Raw genomic sequence first — 26,826 nt, forward strand, 5'->3', positions numbered from 1 at the left:
ACTCAGATAGGCATGAGTCATCCTCTTTGGAAACTACAATAAAGATTTTGAAATTAAAAGGCAAAAGCCTCTAGACAAAGGACCAGACAGGAAGATATATCTGTACGCCTGCAGAGCTTGTTTTTCTACTCCAAAGGCTAGATAAACTATGGACTGAAGAAGAGAAAAAAAAAGGCAAAGGTACCACTTCAGAAAGGAATAAAGAAACTTAAAGAAAGGAATTGGTGGGATGGGGAAAGCCCCTCATCCCAGATACTGGTTGGTTTCCTGGAAACCGAGTTGGTGCTGAGCCATCCACATGGCTTGCAGTCTCTGGTGAAGAGCTCCAACCTTCTGGTCTGACGGCTGGTCGTCATCCCTTTACTGTCCAGTTTGATGGGATACTCAGTATGAGTGCATTATCCACTAGTTGATGGTGTATACCTTAGACATTTTGTGGGATGTTAGTGACATGAATAGAAAGCATTTTTCTCTAATCAAGACAGGGTTGTGCAAAACCAGTTGAAATTGCCCTCTTCCAGGAGAAAAACTACACCCAGTCAAACTACCAAATGTGTTGACAAAACTGAGATATTTTGATACATTCGTATCTTAGCTGTAAGTCATTTTTAGGAAGTATATTGACCTATTTTAGCAAAATGAGGGAGGAAACCAAGAAAGAGGAAGACACAGAATTCAGGAAACAGCAGATGCAACAGAAGGATCACGAGGGAAAGTCCTGGTATTTCCAGAATGATAGCTAGTGCAGGCCTAGAATATAAGCAATTCCTATAGGAGCAGGAGGTTGGAGGACTCTGAAAGGGAGAGAGGTTTGGGAGGGTGGTCTCTGTTAAAAAGATGATCTAGACAGAAAAGATAGTATATGGACTGAATGTTTGTATCCCTCCAAAATTCCTATGTTGAAACCCTATGCCCAATGTGATGGGGTTAGGAGTTGGGGCCTTTGGGAGGTACTTAGAATTAGATAAGGCTGCAAGGGTGGAGCCCTTGTGAATGAGATTCGTGCATTTATAAGAGGCAGGAGAGCTTGCTTCCTTTCTGCTCTCCGCCATTTGAGAGGATACAACAAAAAGTTGCAGTCTATAACCTGGAAGGGGCTTATCACCAGAACTAACCAAACTGGCACCCCGATCTTGGACTTCCAGCTTCCAGAACAGAGAGAAATAAGTATCTATTGTTTAAGCCACCCAGTCTATGCTGTTAGAGCAGAAGACAGATGGTATGATGGAGTAGATGGTATAAAGGAAAGGATTTGTTGAAGCCAGTGTTTTAAGAAAAAACAGAGAGAGGCACTTACAAAGATATCCACAAGAAAAAGAAATCTAAATATGTAGCAAACTCAAATGCATAATGGTTTTAAGAAATTTCTAAATTGTAAGAAAAGAGAATACATTTGGCTTTGAGGAAAGGAGATCCTCCTACTAATCCTAAATTTATACCATCTGGCCCAAAAAAGAAGTGAAGGTATTTCAAGTGCATAACTCGGGCCAGCATCCGCATAGGCCTAATAACATAAAAATTGCTTTTTGGCTTGCAAGGAAGACTTGACTGGTAGCAGAACAGAATACAAGTTGCTCATCTTAATAATATAGAAGGAGGGCGGTGGCAGGAAGAGGAAAGTTAGAGAAAAGAATGAGGCACCAATATCTTTCTAGAAAGCTGGTGGTCATCAGATAATGCTAAAAATCGATGACACAAGAAACAAAAAGCAAGTATATTACCTACAGTCACAAAGACAACCAATGGAAGAATTGGAAAAAGATACCAGACACACATCCAGTCCTGGAAGGAGTGGAGGATAATATCAAATATGAGAACTAAAACAGAAATATTTCTTCAGTGTTGACTGTAGTCAAAAATTCAATCAGTTAGAGCTGCTGTAACAGAATATCATCCATTGGGTGGCTTAAACAACAGAAATATATTTCTCACAGTTCCAGAGAATGGGAGATCCAAGACGAAGGCACCAAGTGGCCCAGTATCTGGTGAGGGTACTCTTCCAGGTGTGTGAGGGCCTCTTCCAGTTATATCCTCATGGGGAGGGATGCAGAGAGAGATCTTGTGTCTCTCCTTACAAGAGCACCAGACCCATCAGGTAGGCTCCACTGGTGTGACCTAATTATCCCCACAAAGACCCCACCTCCTAATACCATCCCATTGGGGTTTAGGGTTTCAACATATGAATTTGGGGGGACACAGCATCCATTTCACAGCATTGACTATGATAAAGTGGGCCACAGGCTGGAGAGAGGTAGGGAAACTACTATTCTTTATTATGAACTTCTTTATGTGCTTTAATTCATTATTTTGAACATATACTTCTTTGAAAAATTTTAAATATATTTCAGCAATCAATCACCACCTCTGTGAAACCTTTTCTGGCTCTCCCTCCCCATCCCCACCAGTCGAGTTGGATACATTCATTTGGGGCCTGACTATACCAAGTGTACTTACACCAGATGTTATGGACTGAATTGCATCCCCCCAAATGCATATGGATGGCCCTAACTCCCCTTGTGACTGTATCTGGAGAGAGGGTCCTTAAGGAGGTGGTTAAGATGAAATGATGTCTTAAGGGTAGAGCCATGACCCAGTGGAATTGGTATCCTTATAGGAAGAGGAGGAGAGACACCAGCGCTCTCTCTGACTTGGGAGGAGACAGTGAAAAGACAGCTGTCTGGAAGCCAGCAGGAGAGCTCTCAACACTAATGCTTGCACCCTGATCTCAACTCCCAGCCTCCACAACTGTGAGAAAACCAGTTCCTGTCGTGTAAACCCCCCAGTCTATGGTATTTTGTTATGACAGTCAGAGCTGACTAAGTACCAGGTTCTCCTGCACGATTAGATATATCTATTTCCCTTTCTAGATTCTAGACTTCTTGAGAGCAAAGACCCGATGTAACTGCTATACTGAGGGCTTACAATGTGCCAGTCGCTGTATGAGGCACTCACACGCTATCTCATTTAATCCTTACAACCTCTCAAGCCAGAACTATCATCCTCATTTTACAGATAAAGACACCAAGGCTTGGAGAAATTATATGATTTGTCTAAACTCACCAGAATCCATTTATACATGGCTCCACACGACCGTACTGCTTTCCTGGTCATCTGTGTCTCCTTGCCTCCTAATAGTTCCCCACACATAGCTTGTTTTGAGAGGCTGTTAGTTCCTTAATAAATGTTCTCAGCACAAGAAAAGGACCCTGTTTCTTTTTACAATAATGAAACTCCTGAAGTTGATGTTCTTGAATACTCCCACCTCCCACAATAATGAAATAAATGTAAAAACCCCTCCTCCAGGGAACCCATCTACACAAGTTACAGAGATCAGTGCAAATAAAATTGCAGGGCCTCTGGTTCAAAAGTTATTAAAAATAATAGCACTTCCGGGTTGGTAAACATGTGGGGGTTAGGGGAGAGTGGCGCACGCAGAGAGCAGGGAAGCTCTGGATCCTTCCCACATGTGCATCTCCTCCATCTGGATGTTCCTCAGTTAAATCCTTTTATAGTAAACTAGTAAACATTTGCCTATGCTGGACACCTACCTTGGTTTAATCACAGAACAACCGACACCAGCAATCTCCCTGCAGTAATATGTCTAGATCTTCCTCGTTCCTTCTGCAGCTTCGAGGTTCTGCATGGTGTGGCTTATTCAACCAGTCCCTGCTGATGGACATTCGCCCTGTTTCCAGCCTTGTGTTGTTACAATAGAGTTACAATGAATTTTTTTTTAAAAGTTATCTCAAGATGGCAACAGCGGAGCCCTGAGTGCAGGGCAGGGTCCCGCCATGCACAGCACCTTGTGTGAATCTACAGTCACAGACCCAGGAATCCTGACATTTTCCTCTACCTTTCTTTTGAGACCAGGCACAAGTCCCAGTTTCCAGCCATCTCATCTGAACGTGTTACTACCACAAGGGTTTAGGTTCAGGTGGGGTGAGAGTGCTTAGGGATCACATACCCATTTCTCCTTTGCGTTTCTGTTTCCTGAAAATGGTGCATTTACCTATTAAGAACCAGCACTTGAGAAAGGGAGGATTCTCAAAAGGCAGAGTAGCATTAGTCAACAACAAAAAGCATTTGTGGAATGTGATCAATTAGCAAAGGGCTGAGAGTCTATGATTCAGATTTTACTGCAGAAAGAGGAAATATGTAAAACTCCACAAAAATATATTACAAAATGAGGAGATATATATTAATCACAGGAGATTAAAACATTTGGTCCATTACCATACAATCTATTTAATATATTCTAATACAGTGAAGAGTTAGCATCAAAGTTGCTAGCCCTAGCAGAATTCTTCCATCTGGAGCACTCCATTTGCAGCTAGTGGTTGTGGAGCTTTAAACCAAGAATTGCAACTCCCATGCCTCTGGGAGCCAAACAGGGTCTTGGGTGAGTGAGATCTGCCAAGTGTGGACTCGGGCAGCAGGAGAGCACGGCTGGGCCTCTGTGGTAGCTGTGCCCTTGTCCAGCTGATTCCTACCTCATGTGGGCTAATGTGGTCAGATCTTCTGAATTTTCAAACACAGCCAGAAATAAGTATATCACAAATTGTAAATGTTAATGACTAATTTTAATAATTTTTTTTAATGTTCTGGTCAAATAAGAATTATCTGGGAGCTGATCATGGTCATGGGCCCCTAGTTTGAGCTCTCTATGACAAAAGATTCATTTTATCATACCAAATCCTAAGGAAACTAAGTTTGGGACTAGAGTCTCATATACAAATCCATCACTCACAAGAATGCCTGGGTGGCAGGATGTTTGAATTAGGAAGAACAAAGATGTGAAGGCAGTGGTTTGTAAATCCACCACTCCAGGGGCCATGTGGCAATGTCTGGAGACATTTTTGGTTATCATAACTGAGAGGAGAGTGGGAGTGCATCTGGTATCTGGTGGGATGCTACAAACCCTTGTCCAATGCAGAGAATAGCCCCACAACAAATACTCATCTGATCCAAATGGCAATACTGCTGAGGCTGAGAAGCCTGCTCAAAGGCAATGATTTACTCTCACAATGCAGTTCTCACATTGAAGCTTAAAATGCAGATCCTTGGGTTCCAACCCAGACTACTCATCAGATGCTCTGTAAGTAACATGTAAATATATGCATTTTAGAAATCTTCCCAGCTGATGCTAATACATGCTAAAATCCAAGAGCCCCTGAACTGAAATAACAGAATCTAAAGGACTCATTTATATCTAGAGAACTGCCATTGTATGTTTAGCAGGGATGCATGCTCAGTGATAATAGAGAAAACTTTCACTGCTAAACTGCAAAATACTGCACAGCCAAAGCAATGGTATCAGAATAATCCGCCCACAATCACACCCTGTTCCAAAAAGATAGAGGGAGTTATAAAGAAGAAAAATTGTCATTGTTTCTTTACCCTCCAACTACAGAAGGTAATTTCTTAGACTGCTAAAGGTATTTTTTAAAATTTTTTCTACAAGAAAACAAAACAGCTAAAAGAATCACAATTTTGAAGTCCATCTATATTCCTCAAGCATTGCAAATTCAAGCATTTTAAATTAGGATATGTTAAATTGAAGAGAATATGTTATAGACACCATTACTATCTCCTTCAATACATGTCACAGCAGTTGTAAACAGTTTAAGCTTTATAAAGCACCCTATGTTGCAAGTTTTTGTCAATTTTACATTAACATTAGAAAATATATTTTAACAGAAACACTGCCTGGGGCCCTCCCTCTCTTTTGAGGTGTGTTAGAAGCTTCCCCACTCCAGGAAGGCCTATAGATAAATAACTCTTCCCCGCTCTGGCCAGTTGAATACCCGCTAGCATGAGCTGCTGTTTTTCACAGAGGTGTGTGGCACCTTCGGCTGGTAGACTGGGCATGCGTAGTGGCCATGATCCCTAGGGGACATAAATGGAAAACAGCCCAGAAGCATAAGCACAGAGAAGAGATTTGTCCCAGGGTTGACGCAGTAGGAATTTCTGTCCCGACCCGTGGGACAAACGTGGAGTGTGCCGGAGACGCCTGCAGAAATGAGACAAGCAAGAGACACAAAGAATGACCAGCAAGACAGGATGTCTGATCAAGCTGGCACAGTTTATTGTTTACAGGCTCAATTTATACAAGTAGCAAGTAAGGGGTGGGTCAGGAGATAATTGGACCTTAGGTGGCGCCAGCGGGGAGGTGTAGAAGGGTGATTGGGTCTGGGTTGGCGCTGACGGGAACGGAGGACCCGGAAGAGAAGCGGGGAGTTCGCCATTTTGGGGGCAGGGGAGGTGTTTTCACACATCCTCAAGGTCTCCCTATTTTCAGAGTGAGGAGTCTTGGCCCATCTTCAAGGACAAGATATGTTTTTGTGAGCAGATAACTTCCAAGGACTGCACCAGTTGCTCTCAAGCTTGTGCTTTCCCATGCTGCGTTCAGACGTGGGGGAAGGGACATAGCCTCGGCTCCCAACAAGTTTCAAGGCTGTAAACCCAGACAGAAGATCTGAGAGATGTAGCTTCCTTGACAGTCAAATCATTGCCTTGTATGCTAGTATAAGTGTTTTCTGATATGGAGTAAAAAGGCATCTTTGTAGGCTGGCAAGATCACTGAACTCTAGAAAGGTCGCTGTAAGATAAAGAAAGGCCTTTCCACACTCCAGCAAACTTATCTTGCGTATATCCTTTGTGTTGCTCTCTTTTATTGCTTTTAGAGAAAAATCAAAGTAAAAGTGGTCATATCTAGGCCACATTGTCATTGTTACTTATATGCAAACCCAGATGAGTGTGGAGGAAAAAGCTTAAAAGACATTACTTAACCTGGGGAGCAGAGATCAAAGGGCCTCATTCCCAGAAGTTGCACTGTTACTAATCCACAGAGGAAGTAGAGCTCTCAAAGTCCCAACAGGAGAGAAATCTCTGGGCCTCTACCTTCCCTCCCAGCCTCATCCTTGATGACATCCCTGGTAATCACCAAGGGCTACCCAGCCCTTTGCTGGCCCCTGGGCCCTTGTGTCCCCTCCCAATGCCTGTCTTTCATATCCTTCAAGGCTCTTTGCCTCCCTCCCAGAAGATAAATATTCAAGGCTCATTCTGCCCAGTTCTTTCCAGTGGAGGAGACTGATGTGATTAAACTCACTAATATTTAAAGAAAGTAGTATGTTACCTCCACAAAGGTTCAGAAGATGTTACCCCAAAATATGCCACTTTGGTATACTGATCATTTTGAATTAAAGGTACTTGAGAAACAACTGGTGCAGGAAGGATACTCTCTGACCTTTTGTTCCCTAGAAAGGAGGAGATAAATCTCTCATGGGAAAGGTACCCTCCCCATGCCAGGAGGGTAGAAGATATCCTTTTCACCACAGATAGAGAATTTCGGGCCAAGAAGGCTGTATAAACTACCCTTGTTACTTCTTTACCATTTTACTACCCCTAGCCTGAACTCCTTTGTCGTCTTGATTCTTTACAAACTTATCATTTCTTTGTTTAAAATGTATAAAAACCCTCCTGCTTTGGTCATCTCTTTGAGTCTTATATATTTGTGGGGCTCCACACAAATGTATTTAATTAAGTTTGCTTTACTCCTGTTAGTCATTTATTAAGGAGGTTGGGGGACAGGAGAAGGTCCTCACCTAAGAACCTAGACAAGTAGAGGTAAAATTATTTCCCCCCCATACCTCCTTGCAGAAAGTATTTATACTGTAGACGTTAAGAAAGGTAATACTTAATCCAAAATAACTGATCTCTTAAGGTAAATTTTCAAGGAACACATCTGAATGGAGGAGCTCTCACGCCCTTCAGACCACTGCGGGCAGTCAGAACGTGAGCCATGGAGAGGGTGGAGGGGAGGCTCGTAGGAGACCAGCTCGGTCAGTGAGTAAACAGTTCCCCATCTTCCAGATCCATCAGGAAATGGAGATGTCCTTTCCCAAATTTTTTTTTTTTCTTGAGAGGGCATCCCTCATATTTATTGATCAAATGGTTGTTAACAACAATACAATTCTGTATAGGGGACTCAATGCTCAATGTACAATCATTAATCCACCCCAAGCCTAATTCTCGTCAGTCTCCAATCTTCTGAAGCATAACGAACAAATTCTTACATGGTGAATAGTACAAGGGCAGTCATCACAGAAACTTTCAGTTTTAATCACATATTATGAACTATAAACAATCAGGTCAAATATGAATATTCGTTTGATTTTTATACTTGATTTATATGTGAATCCCACATTTCTCCCTTATTATTATTATTATTTTTTAAATAAAATGCTGAAGTGGTAGGTAGATGCAAGATAAAGGTAGAAAACATAGTTTAGTGCTGTAAGAGAGCAAATTTAGATGATCAGGTGTGTGCCTGTAGACTAAGTGTTAATCCAAGCTAGACAAGAGCAATAAAACATCCACGGATGCAGAAGATTTCTCTCAAAACAGGGGGGTGTCCTTTCCCAAATTTACATTTGAAATCAGAAAAGTTGGAAAGCATTCTACCTGGAGCCTATGGTACAAATTCCTTTATCTTCAAAAACAACAATGGCAACTTTCCAAAAGTGCACCCTGAACTGAAAAAACAGTCATTTTCCATTAGCTTTGCAGGGAAATAAGAAAGACTGTATCTCACTCGGCCTCTTTCTGACTCAGCTTGCTCATCTTTTAAGCTGAACTGCTCCTACACAGATATCCTGGATGTTAATGGTCTCATTAACTAATTGTGCCTCTGCTAATAATGATGATGGCTTTAAAGGAGGCTATTACATAAGGAAGAGGCTTTTTTGATATAAAAATTATTAAGGTACAGATCTAAGAATGTGGCAGTATTTTCAAAACCACAAAGAGAATGGACATCAATGCAAATAGCTGTAGCTCCGAGTGAAATCCTGGCTGAGAATTGGACCTGTGTCCTGCTCCATGTGCCACTTCCTGCCCTTCAGGTTGTGTGATCCCAGCTGAGACAGGAAAAAATAGGTTGAACATCCTTTAATAGTTTAGGTATCCAAGTGTTCCTCAACAGAGGAGAAGAACCGAGGGTGGTGGGGGTAGTGGATCAAAGATAAGTTTTGAAAGACTAGTAAGAAAGTTTAGCCATGAGGTATAGAATGAGTGATGTGCCTGCCCTTAATTAAGGACCAAGTATTGTGAAAAGAAGTATACATTAAGTAAAGACCTATTCTAGCAGGAAAGAGAGATGTAGCACTATGGTCCCAGTCCTATCGCTGATTTGTAGTTCACTGGAATGGCAGTTGTGAACGAGGTGGGGCTTCTTTTGTCTGTCTTATCTGCTGCTAAAGAGCCAACCCCTCCAGCAGTGCATGACACATATCAGGCACTCAATCAACATTTACCAAATAATAAGCAAATTATTTTAGTCTTGAAGAAATCAAACAGCCCTTGGGGACTATTTCTTCACTGATTCTTTCCCAACTAGCCTCACAGGATGCTGCTCCAGTCAAAAGCTCAGAGGAAGTAGAGCCCTCAAGTCCTAACAGGTGGGTGTGAAGAGAAGCTAATGGCATGTGGTGATGATGTGCAGAGGGACGCTGCAAGGCCTGGAGGTGAGGGTGGGGAACTGAGGTGGTAGGTGAACTGGTCAGAGAGTGAAAGATAGCCGAGCTCACTGAGCGTAGATGTACACACACTGGGGGAGGACAGGAGGGTGGCTGCAAAAGATCAGCAGCTGACCAGGGTCATTTAAGCAGAGCAGAAAAATTGGTTAAGCAGCCCAGTTTTCTTCTGGTTTCACCAAGGGGCTAGTGAGAATGAGCTAAGGGATGCAAATGGCACGACTGTGGGAGAGCAGAGGGGAGTCTAGCCTTAGGAAAGACTGGTCAGAAAACAGAGTCAGCTGATGCTGGACCAGCCATTCTGCCTGCCATTTTTTAAAAAGTTGGAAAGAGGGTCAGAGAGCACAAAGAATGGAAGAGAGTCTTATCCCACATCAGGCATCCAGGATTGTCCATGATAGTCTCAAATTTTTGTCATTTTATTGCTTTCACCAAAGGTAGCTTAGCCTAAGTTCTCTGAAAAATAGAGCTTTTGGAACTTGTGAGTAAATTGTTTATTTGGGAATGTGATTCTGGGAGCAATAGGGTGGGATGGGGAGGGAAATAGGCAAAGAGGGAGAAACAATACAAGAATGTGGAATGGAGCGGCCATTGCTAAGGGCAGCTAGTGCTCCATCTTCCAGGATCTTCTGACCGGCTGATGAAAAGCACCTCCAAACTATCTCCTGAGGGGGAGCTGTGGCTAACTTCCCCTTCTGTGGGCCTGTGCATGGGTAAGACAGGGTGGCTTCCTATAGGTGTCATCTGCCTCAGCATCAGCAAAGCCCCAGGGCCAGAAGTGAGAGGTTCACTGCATAGGCTCAAGTGCATCTTCCCAGGCCCATCAAAGCCTGCAGGAAACTATTTGTGCAGCAGTGGCTGGAGTAGGAGCTGGGGCTGGAAGATTGGACATGGGGTATAGTCCATACCCAGCTCCTCTCTGATCTGCTTATGCTCCACCTCTAGGAAGTCCAGTCCATCAGAGAGTCCTGATCCAGGCAGAGGCTAGTTGTAATCTTTGCAAAAACTTAATACTCAAGGGCTAGTGGGAAGAGCTACAGCTAGTCCCCAGGCCATTAGTAATAGTTAAGACTTCCCTCCTTTACTATATAATTAGATCAATGGTTCTCAAAATTTGTACATTAGAAGCACCAGAGCAGCTTTTTAAAATCCTGGAGCCTAGGCTGTAATGCAATTTAATTGTCTAAATTAGAAAACTAATGTGACTGTAGTTAATAATATTGTATTGTATATTTAAAAGTTGCTATGAGAGTAGATCTTAAAAGTTCTCATCACAAGAAAAAAAAGTGATAACTGTGTAGTGATGGATAGACATTATAGTGATCATTTTGCAATATACACAAATATCAAATCATTATGCTGTATACCTGAAACTAATATAACACTATATATCAATTTTTAAAAATCACAATTAAAAAAAGGAAACTAACATCAATAACTACCTAATTTGCAGACATTACCCAAATTTCACCAATTGTCCTCTATTGTTCTTTTTTTGAATGGGACCCAGGATCCAATCTAGGGTCAAGTGCATTTAGGTGTCCTGTCTCCTTAGTCTCCTGCAGTCTGTACCAGTTCCTTAGTCTGTCCTTATCATGACCTTGACTCTTTTTTTGAAGTGTACTGTTATTTTAGATAGTATTTCCTCAATTTGAGTTTGATAATTGCTTGTGATTAGGTTGAGGGTGTCCATTTTTGGCAAGAACATCTCAGAAGGAATATGGTACACTTCTCAGAGGATCATGTCATGGTTATATGGCATTGATATGTCTTAGTAGTGGTGATGTTAATCTCAATCACTTGATTAAGGTGATGTCTTCTAGGTTTTCTCTATATTTCATTTATAATTTCCCTCTTTGTAATCAATACATATTATGTGAGGAGATTCTTTGAGACTATGCAAGTATCCTCTTTCTCCTTATGCTTTGCCTACTAATTCTAGCATCTGTCAATGGTTCTCACATGCAACACATATGACCATGGTGTTTGCCTAATGTTGCTTTTCTATGCTCATCATTCCTTCTACATTTATCAACTGGAATCATAATCTAAATTAGAGCTGTGTGACATGTCTTTAAATAACTATGAAAATTAATAAAGGGGCTGGTTTGGGGCTAAAACCACAGGAATAGGTCAGAAATAGAATTTCTGGCATGAGAAGAATGAAATTAAATACCTGCCACTGGTTTTCATTTAGAGATGGATCGTGTCCCTTGATATATGGAGCAGCTGGAGATGAGGAATCAATAAACCACCAGAGTGAAATGTGTCATCTGGAAGTATTTCAGGTGTGAGACAAAACAGACCAGTGTCTTCTATAGTAAAAACCAACCAGTGAACTAGGTTGATAGGTGCAGGAAGGCTGGTATGTGATGTCTGTGGCAAAGGGCACACACTTATGCGAACAGCCCAAGATTAAAAGAAGGTACCAGCTGCAAAAACACAAACTAAGAGCAACAGAGGAAAAACTGAGCTTGATGTATCTGTTCAAAAGAAAACAGAGACATTGTTTCATGTGATTAAAAAAAAAGTGTTGGGGTAGGAGGCAGTGAGGAGAAACGGGAAGAAATGAGGAAATAAGGATTAAGGATTTTAGGTCAGAGTTGGAGAACACAGCAAAGGAAACTAGGAAAATGGGCTAGGGGTGAAAACTCCTGAGCCAAGAAATGGAGAGAGGCAGGTCCTAAAGGGTAGCAGTCGGGCAGTCCCAATTCAGACCCAGGGCCTTGTCCCTCAGGAGTCTGGAAAGAAAGGGGTCTGAGGGAGGGAAGGATTGGAAGACGGACAAAGTCAGTGCAAAGGGCATCTTAGCCATGAGCCTTTTGTTATGATGACAACAGCTCAGCTCAAACTATATTAAGCAAAACTAGAGACTCTTGACTTCCATGACTGGGAAGGTCACTGTGAGAGCTGGCAAAAGGTTGCCAGCATCCAAAACTCAGCCTTAGGGGCCTTTACTTCTTCTAACCCTAGCCCACCATCTTTCAGTTCTTTATTTGGTGTTGGTCTTCCCACCATAGATGGGCTTCCTCTGTGTACACAGGGAAGACAGCTGCCTGTATCTCAAAGCTTTCATTGTCTCCACATAGTAGCCCCAGCAGAAAGATGGACTATTTCATACCAGCATCTGCCTGTCACTACCAAGAAGAACTCTGATTGGCTCCCCTTGGATCCCAGGCCCACACTTAGAACCAGTCACTGCTGCCAAAAAGATGAAGTGATATATGAGTGGCCAGGCCCAGGTTAAATGCCTACCCAGTGCTCTGGAATCTGGATGGGACCAGGACTAACAAAATCACTTAGAATAGCAGTTCCCCAGAGCAAAGAGATGCATCGTAACCAGAACAAAGGAGGGCGGGTTTGCTAGGAACATCAAGAGATACTTCCTATTGAATGTCCCCACAAAGAACTTCTGGAAATAATAATAGTCAATTTTATGATAATAATAGCTAACATTCCTTGAGTGCTTACTATGTGACAGGCACTTTCCTAAGCCCTTTCTTGTTTTAAATCATCTAAAGCTCACAACATGCCTAGATATTGTTATTATCCCGTTATAGAAAGGAGGAAACAGACACAGGTAGTGAGTCACTCATCCAAGGACCCACAGAAAATAAGCAGGTGAACAAGGATTAGATACAGGCAGTGTGAATGGAGATCCTGTGCTCTTAACCATGGACTGACACAGGATCTGAGTGAGTTTAGATGTGAAAAATAACAACAAAGTCAAATAGAAAAAATGATAGAGTTTGAATGAAGCCATAGAGTAGGATTGTTAAATCCCCACAAAGAGCATAAACCCATCACAGCCCGTGATCTCATAGCAAGCATGGGCACCTAGAACTCAGAAGGCTATGACAACACCACTTGGAGAAGTCTAAAGTACTAGAAAGAAGCTCTGAAAAGACCGGTCCATTGTATCCATGGGGATATCAGATGAGGCTACTGAATTTTTTCCTTTTTTTGTTGTTGTTATGGTAAAATACACATAACACAAAATTTACCATCTTAAACATTTTTAAGTGCACTGGTATTAAGTATATTTACATGTTGTCTAACCGTCACATGATCCATCTCCAGAATTTTATCTTGCAAAACTGAAACTCTTCACACATTAAACATTCACTTCCCATTCCCCTTCTCTCCCCAGCCCATGGCAAGCACCATTCTATTTCTGTCTCTGTGAACTGGACTCCTCTAGGTACCTCAGATAAGTGGAAATATATAGTGTCCACCTTTTGATGAGTGGTTTATTTTCCTTAGTATAACATCCTCCAGGTTGATCCATGTTGTACCATATGTCAGATTTTTTTTCCTTTTTTAAGGCTGGGTAATACTTCATTGTCTGCATATGCCACATTTTTGGTATCACTTCATCCCTCAGTGGACAAGGCTGTTGATTTGTTATCATTCAGGGTAGAACAGGGAGGAATTTAGAACATGTTATTGTATTAGGAACAGCAATAAACAGACGTTTAGCCAATTCAGTCCTTGGACTTGCCTCAGCTTAAATTAATTGCAGTAAACCAAGAATAGAAGGAACCCTCCATGTTCACTGCACCACCATTTACAACAGCCAAGAGATGGAAACAACCTAAGTGTCCATTGACAGATAAGTGGATGAAGAAAAGGTGATGTATCTATACAATGGAATATTATTGAGCAATAAACAAGGAATGAAATCTTGCCATTTACAACCACATGGATGGACCTTGAGGGCATTATGCTAAGTGAAATATGTCAGATAGAGAAAGGAAAATTCCATATGATTTCACTTATATGCAGGATCTAAAACAAACAAAAAAACCAAGCTCACAAATACAGAGAATGATTGGTGGTTGCCAGAGGCAAGGGAGAAAGGAGGAATGGGGGGTAAAATGGGGTGAAGGGGACAAAGGTACAAACTTGCAGTTATAAAATAAGTAAGTCCTGGGGATGTAATGTACAGCATGGAGACTATAGTTAATAATACTGTATTATTGCATATTTGAAAGGTGCTAAGAGAGCAAATCTTAAATATTCTTATCACAAGAAAATTCTTTATGCATGGTGAAAGATGTTAACTAGATGGTGTTGTTCATTTCACAAAAATATAAAAGTATCAAATCAGGTAAATCAAAGATCAACACATGCTTTAAATATCCTTAATGTTGATCACTTAAAGGGTGTCAGATGATCAGCTATGGAGGTACTCTTTTCTGATAATATTCCTTTCTCTTAATTAAAAAAAAAAAAAAAAAAAGCAGTTACTGTGTGCTGACCTCCAATGAGTTCTGCACAGTGGTATAGAGGGCATGTCAAAGTGTGGGCAAAGGGTCTGTTTGTTTCTACGCAGAAGATCAAGGCCTAGCTTGGATACCCAGAAAATGAACTAAGATACGATATGAGGAGGAGCTTCCGGCATCAGCACTCTCTGGAGGACTCGTGCCAGGGGATGATCATCAAAAAGCCTCCACAGGGATCCGGACGATGCTGCGGTTGTGGCTGCATCCAGCCCACCGTCTCCTGGACTTGCCATAAGAAGGAGGAGGGAGATGTCTAGGCTGGCATGCGCATACAGTGAGACAACGAATTTGACTGGATCTGTACTGTTGGAACTCAACCAGGAGTTGGGAGGGGTGCAAGTTGTAGCACCCCAAAATCTCATGACTATAGACTATCTATGGTTAAAAGAACATATGGGATGTGAACAGATCCCAGAAATGGGCTGCTTTAATTTGTCTGATGGTTCAAGTACAGTTGGAAAATATCCATCATATCATAGATAAATTTTCACAAATGCCTAGGGTGCCTAAATGGTTTTCTTGGCTTCACTGGAGATGGCTGGTAATTATAGATTTGCTTTGTTTATGTCACCGTATTCCTATTATGTTAATATGTGTGTGCAAATTAGTTAGTAGTTTAAAACCTATACATACTTAAGGTACTATACAAGAAGATATGTCAAAGAAATAATCAATCCTCCCAAGTTTCCTTCATATGCTACATCTATAGCTTTTCTTCTTCCTTCCTAATTACAAACCTTAAATAGAATTCGTGCCTCATATCGAATTTACCGAGTATCATAATTCCTCCAGGTGGTAAAGATACCTCGAGACAAGTGCTGGGCATAGAACCACAGGGCATAAATCTGCAAAGAAGTAAAAAGCTAACCTTTGCAAACAATATGGCTTCTCTCTCACTTACCAACTTTACATTTCCCTGTATGGCCCCGGAAGATGACTGGTTAGCCAGAGACGGGTAAGATTCCTCAAGGGAGGAACAACCTAAGACAGGCACAGTCGCAGGGGGGCCATCAGGTGAGAATTTGGGGATCAACAGAGGTGAGGCTCAGAACCTCACCCCCCCCCCCTGCTTTGAGAGAAATCTTCTGCATCCGTGGATGTCTTGCTGCCCTTGTCTAGCTTGGATTAATACTTAGTCCATAGGCACACACCTGATCATCTGATCATCTACATTTGCCTTCTTACAGCACTAAACTATGTTTTCTACCTTTATCTTGCATCTACCTACCACTTCAGCATTTTATTAAAAATAAAAATAATAATAATAATAGGAGAAATGTGGGATCAACATATAAATCAAGTACAAAAATCAAATGAATATTCATATTTGACCTGATGGTTTATAGGTCATATTGCATGATCAAAACCGAAAGTTTCTGTGATGAATGCCCTTGTACTGTTCACCATGTAAGAATTTATTCACTCTGTAAGAATTCGTTCACCATGTAAGAACTTGTTCGTTATGCTTCAGAAGATTGGAGACTGACGAGAATTAGGCTTGAGATGGATTAATGATTGTACATTGAGCATTGACCCCCCTATACTGAATTTTATTGTTGTTAACAACCATTTGATCAATAAATATGAGAGATGCCCTCTCAAAAAAAAAAAAAAAAAAAAAGTATCAAATCACTATATTGTACACCTGAAACTGTTATGTTAATTATATGTCAATTAAAAAGTAGAAGTACATATAAACACTAAGTCAATAAACAAATATTGCTTACTATTAATAACAATTATTATTAGAAACTTTCTTTCATTGTTAGTATCAGTCCAGGAAGGTATATTTTTTATTTGAGTTTTTCAATAAATTAATATAATGTTAAAAAAAGAGTAGAAGGAAACACATTATTAATACTAAACCAAACTTTCCTGTGACACATTATGTAGACATGAATATCTTTACAGTGAACCTGAAAGCTTGAGAAAAGAGAATGGTGATAAAAAAAACTTTTGAGGCAATTACAATAGTGAAGATAGCCAAGCAGGACTGCTGCTAGGAAATCAGTTGCTTGAAGACATTTTCAGAAATTGCAGTTCAGAGAATCAGCCCAGGAGCCAGTCGGCTGGGCAGCCCTGGCCCTGGAAGGTTCTGACCCAGCTGTCATTCTCTGGATGCTGCCCTCTAACCTTGCCCCCAGTGGCTTAGAGCCCCATTACTCTTTGCCCTGAGGAGCATGTTGCAAGATAACTCAGACATACACGTGTCCTCTACCCCTCCATGCTGTTTCCACAGCCTTGAGCTTGCACCCAGTTTGCCCTAGCATTTGTCATCTGCAAGTTTCTCTTGCTGTTTTCTCTATCTCCTCCAGGCCAGAGGCCTCTCTGACCTCCTTAGGGGCCACTGCATTTTCTACAAAGACCCAAAAGAGTGTTTGGATAGGCACGCTACATTCTGCCAAACATATAACTCTGGCAATCTGCCCTGAGAAAGACCTTTAAACTTTCATTTGGTCCCATCTGTTACTCTTTGTCATTTCTGAACCATAGACATTAAGGCTGAGACTGAGCATGAGGTGTTCCTTTTCTCAATCTGTTCCATTACAAATGAAGAATTGTCCCATTTTAAGACATCTGGAGGCATTTCTCACATTCGAAAGTGACTGTTCAGCAACCCTCACAGAAAATCCTATTATATTCTCACCTAATCCCATACACCAAAGTTTCAACCTGCTGTTGGTGGAAGTAGATATTGCCTCAACATGGGCTGTCCTCCAATATATTTTCATCCCTTCTTTTCTAGTGAGAAATCCCTTGATTGGTAGGTGTTTACATGGATATTCAGTGTAAAGATTGCATCGTTCAGATTCCCTTACAGTTAATGTGGCCATATTACTAAGATCTGGCCAATTGCACGTGATGGGAAATGATATGTCCAGATCTGGAAAGTGCTAATGGAAGGGGCATGCTCATCATTCCTCCATTTTGTACCCTGTTCGCTATGTGGTTGTGGATGTGGGGCTGTGCCACACTGGACCACATGGGTAAGGGCAATATCCTAAGTATCATAGAAAAATATGATGGAAGAAACTTGGATCCCTGAATGACCTCATGGAGCAAAAACCTCCACATCATCCCTGGAACCATCTATCTCTTGTCTGTAACAGGAGAGAGAAATTCCTACATTGTTTAACTCACAGTTACTTTGGGTCTCTGATACATGAAGCAGAACCTATATAGCAATAAATTGGTCTCTGTCCCTGAATCTTTTCTTAAGGCCAAATCATATTCTTTTGATTCTCTCAAGATAAATCTCTATTTTTTCTGTACACTTTCTCCAGGCACCCTCTATTCTTCATTTTGAGTATCCCCATACATAAATTATGATAAAAGATTAGCTTCTAAACTACATACTCTACCCTTTATTCCTCCCTCTTCTCTCTACTTCGTGTCCTCCCACCTTTCCCTTTCCTTCCTCCTTTGTTTCCCTGCAACCAATAGTATGATGCTTCTACTGTGTATCAGGCACTGGATAGGACATTGTGAGAGGACACTAAGGTGCTAATATGTATCAGACTTCTTAGCTGACAGCAAAAGAAAACTACTGTGCTTCATTTAAGAGGAAAAGACTAGTTAAGAAAAAAAAAACATTGGTTATCACAAAATCACCCGGATACCTGGACAACCAGGATCATGGTTATACAGCTAGGAAAACCACCCCAAATCACCTGCTCTGGAGAGGCCACCTCTTGTGTAGCACCAAACACTGAACATCTGTAGTGCTGACACCACTGGCCCTCACCTGGAGCTGTCACCAGTATCACCACCTCTACTGCCCCACTGCCTGATGCTTCCTCACCATCCCCTCCTCTGTGTCTCCAGCTCCCAATTCAAGGTCTGGGCAGTCACCACTGGTTGTGGTGCCCACATCACATGCCCAAGACATAGTAGCAAGGGAAAATGAAAACAAAAGTATCTCAAGTGTTCACCTGGTTAAGTGTTAGCAGACTCTACATCACAGTAAAGCATAAAATGAAGAATTTTCCCAACATAGGAAGGAAGTTCAGAAGCTGGGCTACCCAAACTAATACAATAGGCACTATATCTTTCCTGGAGGAATTTAATCTAGTTTCCCTAAACCTATGAGACTGTTAAACTGGAATGCATCAAGAAGCTTCTGTTTTCCAGCTCTGCATCTTTTTAGGAGGCAATTCTAAACAGAGATATCTACCTCCTCACCTGTAGGAATATAAGGAGCACTAGAAAAAATTACACTTTCTTTTCCTACCCCAGAACTGGTAGAGATGATCTTTAGTATGCCAGATGTGGAGGAAATTTCTAGGAGTCTGCCTGTGTTTGGAGGAATTCCCACATCACCTAGGCCTTAATGGAGGAGACTGATCCTAATTTCACAGTCCCTAGAGGTTTGGGTTCAGGTGTGTAATATAGTCTTGGCCAGTCAGATGCTCCTATCCCAGACTTTAAATCTAGAACGAATGAAGTAAAGAAGCTGAATTGATTAAAAGTTCATCTGTGACCCTGTTTTCAGATGACTTAATATTGTACATAAAAAACCCTAAAGAATCCACCCCAAAACTACTAGAATTAATAACTGAATTCAGCAAAGTAGCAGGATACAAAATACACAGAAATCTGTTGCGTTCCTATATACTAACTATGAAATAGCAGAAAGAGAAATCAGGAAAACAATTCCATTTACAATTGCATCAAAAAGAATGAAATATCTAGGAATAAACCTAACCAAGGAGGTAAAAGACATATACCCTGAAAACTAGAAGACACTCATGAAAGTAATTAAAGAAGACACCAATAAATGGAGATACATCCTGTGCTCATGGATAGAAGGAAATAACATTGTCATAATGGCCATCCTGCCTAAAACAATCTACAGATTCAATGCAATCCCTATCAAAATACCAACAGCATTCTTCAAAGAACTAGAACAAATAGTTCTAAAATTCATATGGAACCACAAAAGACCCCAAATAGCCAAAGCAATCCTGAGAAGGAAGAATAAAGTGGGGGGGATTACACTCCCCAACTTCAAGCTCTACTACAAAGCCACAGTAATCAAGGCAATTTGGTACTGGCACAAGAAGAGACCCATAGATCAATGGAATAGAATAGAGAGTGCAGATACAAACCCACACATATATGGTCAACTAATATATGATAAAGGAGCCATAGATATACAATGGGGAAATGACAGCCCCTTCAACAGCTGGTATTGGCAAAACTGGACAGCTACATGTAAGAGAATGAAACTGGATTATCGCCTAATTCCATATATAAAAGTAAACTTGAAATGGATCAAAGACCTGAATGTAAGTCATGAAACCATAAAACTCTTAGAAGAAACACAGGCAAGGATCTCTTGAATGAAAACATGAACAACTTTTTCATGAACATATCTCCCCAGGCAAGTGAAACAAAAGCAAAAATGAACAAATGGGACTACAGCAAACTAAAAAGCTTCTGTACAGCAAAGGACACCATCAGCAGAACAAAAAGGTATCCTACAGTATAGGAGAATATATTCATAAATGACATATCCAATAAGGGGTTAATATCCAAAATATATGAATAGCTCACATGCCTCAACACCCAAAAAGCAAATAACCCGATTAAAAAATGGGTGGAGAATCTGAACAGACATTTCTCCAAAGAAGAAACTCAGATGGCTAAAAAGCACATGAAAAGATGCTACACATCACTAATCATCAGGGAAATGCAAATTAAAACCACAATGAGGTATCATCTCACACAAACTAAGATGGCCACCATCCAAAAGACAAGGAACCACAAATGCTGGTGAGGATGTGGAGAAAGGGGAACCCTCCTACACTGCTGGTGGGAATGTAAACTAGTTCAACCATTGTGGAAAGCAATATGGACGTGCCTCCAAAAACCAAAACTAGGACTACCATTTGACCGAGTAATTCCACTCCTAGGAATTTACCCAAAGAAAACAAGATTCAAAAAGACATATGCACCCCTATGTTTACTGCAGCACTATTTACAATAGCCAAGAAATGGAAGCAACCTAAGTGTCCATCTGTAGATGAACGGATAAAGAAGATGTGGTACATATGCGCAATGAAATATTATTCAGCCATAAAAAGAAAACAAATCCTATCATTTGCAACAACATGGATGGCACTGGAGGGTATTATGCTCAGTGAAATAAGTCAGGCAGAGAAAGACAAGTACCAAATGATTTCACTCATTTGTGAAGTATAACAATAAAACAAGACTGAAAGAACAAAACAGCAGCAGACTCACAGAACCCATAATGAACTAACAGTTATCAAAGGGAAGGGGTTGTGGACAGTGGGTGGGGAGGGAGAAGAGGGGATTAAGGGACACTATAATTAGCACACATAATATAGGGGTGGCACAGGGAAGGCAGCACAGCACGGAGAAGATAAGTAGTGACTTTATAGCATCTTACTATGCTGATGGACAATGACTGCAATGGGGTGGGGCAGGGGGGTACTAGGTAATATGTGTGAATGTGTAACCACAATGCTGCTCATGTGAAACCTTCATAAGATTGTGTATCAATGATATCTTAATTTAAAAAAATAAAAAAATTCATCTGTGACCGATGGAGCCCACAGGAGACCCAGCATTTAGTGAGCACAGCAGATATATCCCTATTATGTGTCCTTTGGCATGATCTGGGCTCTGACTCTCAGCTGGGTTTTAGACTTGGCCTTCCTGGAGATGTTGTTACTTGCCCTAAGGCCCTTTCAGTAAATTGCTTTTTGCTTAAATCAGTCAGAATTTCTCTTGCTTACAATTAACAGTCTTAATGCACACACCACTAAAAAGCAACCACTACACTTAACTGTATATGTTTTTTTCTTTTACAACTGTTTCACTTTAACAACATATTCCCATACACACCAGTAACAACTACTGGATATTTTTAGCTTTGGCTATCATATTCACATGGTTTTTCTTCATCTTAATGCTACTTAAAGACTAAAACTAGGAGCCCTGGTGTCTTGCCAATGGGTTTCAGCCCCAGGGAAGTTCACTATGGATTCAATGAGACTGAAAAATGACAATGGAATGTTCTTGGGGTGAAAGGGTTTATATCCACCTTTATTCCCACGGTGGCAGGTCAATCATTAGAATCCCGTTCACTCAGAGCAAGTCTGAGTGCAGCAAGCTGGTCTCTGCCTCTGGGCCTCTCTGCCCCTGAAGCTGTCTCAGTCTCTGTCCTCAGCGCTGCCACCACTCCAGCCTCTGCTCTCCTGCAGCGTTGCAGCCCTACAGCCATGCAGCCCAGAGCACTGGGGGGAGCTCTTTATATAGAGTCAGTAGCAACGTATTGCACATACCTGTGTGGTGAGCTAGCCGACCAAGGCCAGGTGAGAATCCTGGCCATAGGAACCTTAACTTTATCCACACCTGGGGACTACTTCCTTTACTGAGGGAAACAGACTCACAGAGGTTCTCTCTCATTTCAGTGGATGAATCTCATTTCTGTGGATGGCCTCTGATCACTTCTCCAACTCAATCAAAACCATTCCAAATTAGGAACCTATCTCCTCTCATGCTGATGGTGCCGAACATGTATTTTAGAAACACAATGAGCTACTTTATTCTGTTACACAAACCACCAAAGGAAATAGAATACTGGGCCCCAACTAATCTCAAGGCATCACCACTTGTGTAAGCTATTCAGCCCAGTTTGGCAACTTTATCAACTTACTCCATCAAAACCATGTTTTTTTCCAAATTTGTTAATGAGCATGTTGATGGGAAGGATGGGATCACAAACTTAAGGAGGCAGCTGGCAGGGAATGAGGAGGTAGCTCGGACTTCCTTAACAAGCTGATACTAAAAATGTAAGAAAACTACCATATGAACCAACATTCCTTACAGCCTGTCCCCCACACTCCCAATGTCACTAAAGGAACAGGAATGGAGACTGCCCCCTCTGCTTGCATACACATGCCCATATGGTTTCTTTAGCTCTTACTGCTTCTATTCCCCCAGATATTGCCTGTGAACAGGATTTCACCTACATAAAAATCACTGCAGGGAGGCACTGCATGCTAAATGTACTGGAAATGTGTAGAGAACTTAGGAGGCACCCTTTCCTACTGCTGGGTGATTCCCCTCATGGTATCCTCTGCTCAGTGATCCCCATCATCTCCTATGCTCAGTGATCCCCCATTGTAGAGCTCTTAGCAGGAGAGCCTGATTCTTGATTTCACCATCCCTGAAGGTTTGGGCCCACATGTGTAACCCAATCTTAGCTGATCAGATGTCCTGCCCAACCCTTTAAATCTGGAAAGAGTGAAGCAAAGAAGCTGAAATGATCAGAATGAGGGGGTCAGTTTATAAGTTTCCCTCAGAGCAGCCCTGGTTACATGTTTAAAGACCAACCATGGCTTTTGAGTTTGCCCTGAACTATCTCCAGCCAGTCAATCATTAGAATCCCGTTCACTGGCAAATATGCTTGTCACCTTCTAATCTTTCAAAGTGGACAAATACAGTGAGTTTTCCAGTCTTTCTTGAGTTGCTCTGTGTACCTCTTCTCAAGAATGCCATTTCAGTTTGTTGGTAATTTTCTGCTTCCTTAAACTTTAATATCATTGAGATTAAGCTGTCATGGCTAGATTGATATTCATACCCTCAAATACATGTATCTCTTCTATATTATTCTGGATTAGGTTCAGCTGTAAAAAACAAAAAGAACCTCTAAATTACAGAGTTTAAGGCAAGATATAAATTTGTTCTTTCTCAATTAAAGGAGTCCAGAGGCAGCTGCCTAAGGCCAGGATGGGCATAATCCTGCATAATCATTAAGACTCAGGCTTCTTCTATGCCACTACTCTGCCCTTTAGCATGTTCCCTCATGTTTCAAAATGACTGTTGAGTGAAAATGATCACATCTGTGTGACATCCAGAGGAGAGAAAAACTCTCTTTTTAAGGACTGTGGGGAAGTTGGACCAGGATCCTCACTGAACTTAAACCACCTGATGATGTAACTGGCCTGTTGCTAGGCTACTGCTTCCACACCTTTAGGCAATAAGCTATTATTGCACTATATAGAGAGCACGCTAATGCTCTGGGTAGAGGTAGAGACGCTAGTGTTTGACCTACCACCAGGAGAACAAGCCAGGTAATAAACCCTTTCACCCCAAAGAACGTTTTGCTGTCAATTTCTTTGGTCACATTGAATCCATAGCAAACTTTCCCAGGGCTGAAACCCACCATCAAGACAATTGGCAAAGTCGTCAGGGTTCATTGTTGACCAAGGAAAAAGACAGGCTGCCCTTATGGGAGGGGTGCTTCAGCGGGCTGGCCCTGTCAATGGGGAGACAATGGATTGTCCCCCAATGGGTATGTGGTCTGAGGTGGCTTGCCTCCTAGAGGGCTGGGCCCCACCCCAGGACTGGAGGCAAGTGGAGGTGACACCTGAGGCAGTAGGATTAGCCCTTGGTATAGTAAGTAGGTCTTTTGAGAGACAGAGTGCCCGTGAGGCAGTGGGGGACTGTGGGTTGGCTGCTTCTCACAGTATTAAAAAAGTCTACAGAAGAGGACATGCTCCTGAAAAAGAGCCAAGAAATGGCAGCATGAGAGCATGAGCTGCAAACTTCTGTGGATTCCCTGAAGAAGGAAATGGCACTGATGTGAGAGGAGGCAGCATGAGAATGCCAGCAGCAAGGTGCCATTGAAGAGGTAAAAGATTCCTTACAGAACAAGACAGAAGCACTGCCAGGTGCTCTGAAGGAGGAAAAGGCCGTCAAGGGAAAAGACAAACTCCTGAGGGAAGCACAGGCGGAGGTGGCACGAGAAGGCCAGCTGCGAAGCATTGAGGTGAAGGTAAGAGAGCTGCTGAAGACTGAGCTAGCATTGCTGCAAAGCACAGTAGAGAAGTAAAGGTTGTAGCAGAGGAGGCACTCAGGGGAGGGGAGAGAAAGGTGCCATCAGCCGTGGAAATGGAGGAGCTGGGGAAGAATGAAGGGGTGGTGCCGGAGTCCCCAAAGAGAGGAGCAGCCTCCTCCCCAGGTCATGGAGCGCTCTATGCTCAGCCCCTATACACAGGCTGAACTGGTGGATTTGGGCTCCCGGTTTAGGCAGAAGCCCTCGGAGTCAAAATCAGCTTGTCTCCTGTGTCTTGCGACTTACGGGTGGATGGAATTGTTCTGTCGGGATCAGAAATGGGAAAGCTGGCTTCCCTGACAGTGCAGCCCGCCTTGAGGCAGCGATTACAAAATGCACATCAGACCCCAGGGAATCACTCCCTCCTTGATTGGCTTATGGCTGCACTCTGTGCTGTGTGGCCCAATCACAGTGATCTACCATCCTCTCCTGTTAGATGGCAGACATATGCTGAGCTCCAACAGGTGCTACGAGAGCTAGGTGTAAGAAATGCCATTTATAGTCCAGAGAATTATGGCCCAGATGAAGAGATTTTCACTACTGAGATGAGAAATATTTTACTTCAAATAGCTCCCACATCTCTCTTTGGGTCTCTAGTGGCCATTCTTTCCCCTCACTTAGGGCATCCCATAAGTGAGGTGACATGTACAGTAGCAGACCAAGGAGAGGCTGAAGCAATGAGAACCCAGAAAGAAATAAGGTCTGCTACTCACAAGAAGAATTTAAAGGACCCCATGAAGGTGAGGAGGACCCAGATGTGGGTTGATTTAATACAGGCAGGAGCAGATGGAAGGAAATTAGATGGGAAGTCAAATAGGATCTTAACTAGAGCTATGGCATCAATTGAAACCAGAGCAGCAGTTCCAGCCATTAAGACCAAAGAGGCAGAGGTCAGAGACAGAGCCACAAATCCAATCTGTGTGTTTGCAAGACTTCCTGCTGGAGAGCAAGCCAACCTCACTTGAGCCCACACAGGAAGATTAGTGGGGAACATGGTTTGACTGAGGGGAGGGTCGAGGTATCTGCCCTGAGGGACCAGGGGGGGACCGGAGGCCACATGTTGAAATAGCTAGCCATTGGTCCCCAGTGAACATACAACATATCCTGGCTCTGGTGGACACAGGGGTTGAATGTTCACTGATTCATGGTAACCCTGAGCAGTTCCCCGAGACCCCCACTATCATAGATGAATATGCGGGTAAGGCTATCAGAGTGACACAAGCCCAAATCCCTTCGGGAATAGGGTGTCTACCCCCAAAAAAGTATACTGTGTATATCAGAGTAACCCCCAAAGGTCACAGTAGTATATCCTGAACAGCCAGAGGTAGGAGCATCTTACCAGGGAGTTTTATCATTATGTCCAGTGCGTGCACCTCCAGTAGCACTATATATAGTCCCTGCAGTAACCCCCACTGGGAAAGGAGCAAAAATATGGTATACTAGACCTGGAAGAGACCCCTTCCTGCTACAGTCCTATCACAGGACCACTCTCTTGCATGCATCCTACCTGATGGACAAGATTTGCCTATGTTGGTGGCATTAAAACATGTGTCTTATTGCCCCTAAGGTCTTTGTGGATTGGGAACTTCCTCTGGCTTGAGGATTATTATAGTTTTTGTTATTATTAGGAACCTCCTCTGGCTTGAGGATTATTATAATTTTTGTTACCTGTATCAAAATCTTGTTGTATCTTAATTTTTGTTATTTCTAAGTTGTTATCCTCTGTTGCAGTTGTGGAATCTGGTTACAGTGCTCCAGCTTTCTTGCACAGGAACCATTGCAGAAAATAGAAAGCATGTAGATTGTAAGGCAAGAATCCTGGAGGGGTGGAGTGTGGGGAAGTTGGGGTGCTTATGGCCAGGATCCTCACTGAACTTAAACCACCTGATGATGTAACTGGCCTGTTGCTAGGCTACCACTTCCACACCTTTAGGAAATAAGCTATTATTGCACTATATAGAGAGCTCAGCCCAGTGCTCTGGGCAGAGGCAGAGATGCTAGTGCTCAACCTACCACCAGAAGAACAAGCCAGGTAATAAATGCTTTCACCCCAAAGAATGTTTTGCTGTCAATTTCTTTGGTCACATTGAATCCATAGTGAACTTGCCTGGGGCTGAAACCCATTGGCAAGACAAGG

Source organism: Manis javanica, chromosome 6, assembly GCF_040802235.1.
Source record: "Manis javanica isolate MJ-LG chromosome 6, MJ_LKY, whole genome shotgun sequence".
Classification (NCBI taxonomy): domain Eukaryota; kingdom Metazoa; phylum Chordata; class Mammalia; order Pholidota; family Manidae; genus Manis; species Manis javanica.